This window comes from Hipposideros armiger, unplaced genomic scaffold, assembly GCF_001890085.2.
Source record: "Hipposideros armiger isolate ML-2016 unplaced genomic scaffold, ASM189008v1 scaffold_1528, whole genome shotgun sequence".
Classification (NCBI taxonomy): domain Eukaryota; kingdom Metazoa; phylum Chordata; class Mammalia; order Chiroptera; family Hipposideridae; genus Hipposideros; species Hipposideros armiger.
The window spans coordinates 51710-52822 of record NW_017732878.1 but is presented as its reverse complement, the minus strand read 5'-3'; positions in this window follow the sequence as shown (position 1 = coordinate 52822).

Below are 1113 nucleotides of genomic sequence, written 5' to 3'. Positions count from 1 at the left end.
ATCAGATAATAGGTGATAATATCTTCTACTTTGTGATGGCACTGGGCTTTCAGGGAAATGAGTAGATTCAAGAAATCTTTTGGAAATAAAATCAATAGGACTCAACCAGGTGAGTGAAGGAAAGGGGAGATGTTTTGACATGAGCAATTGGCAGCAGAGGGATGCTGCCATGTACTGAAATGAAGAAGAATAGAGGAGGAAAGTAAGTTGAGGGGAAAGGCAAGACTTCTGTTTTGGAGAATATAACTTTAAAACATCCTAGTGGAGGTAACCATGTGGTCAGTTTGTGAGACTGCTGCTAAGAAGGAAGATCTGAACTTGAAATATAAATTCAGGAATGACCCGTATTAAGATGTTATTTTAGTCTATGATAATTGATAATGTCATCTAGAGAAGATAGATAACAAAAGAAGACAAGACAAAACAGGTCTATAGGAATCATATCGTGTGGTTTTAACACTAGGTTTCTCTTTCTCAGCACACTTATTGGAACCATATAATATTATATCCATTTTCTTTCTAAAGTCCCCAGCTCTATACCAAGCTATTCTCTATCCTACCTTCCAGGTTTGCCCTCCAATCTGCTTCTCTCTAAGAATCTATGAATATCAATACTCAAATTGGATTTTCCATCAGTAGGCCCTTGTTCCTGATTATTTTTGCAGCCAGAATCTTGAATCTGAGCAATTGTCTACTCCGGCCTGACAAGGATGAGTAGAATTTAAGTCTGCTCCAGTAGATTGGGTGAGCTAGGAACTACCATAAAGAAAGGATGTTATTTTGAAAAAGCCTTGTGAAAAGTCTCAGATTTCATTCTTAGATAACTGTTCATTTTGAAAAGTAAGAATTTCCTAGGAAAAAGAAAACAACTGCATGAAATTCATGATTTCTGACCTTTATTTTTATTGCTTCGACTCATGGCATTTTATTATGTTAGTAGATTTTTATACATCTTCTATGAAAATTAATATCTCAATTACTCTGAAAGCAAATGTAATTTCTACATCTTAAAACTAGAATGACTTGAAAGAGGATAGAAAGCTTTTTATTCTAGAGTCCACATAGAAAACAATATTTTTGTGTGTGTACACAATTTGCCACAGAAAATGATTT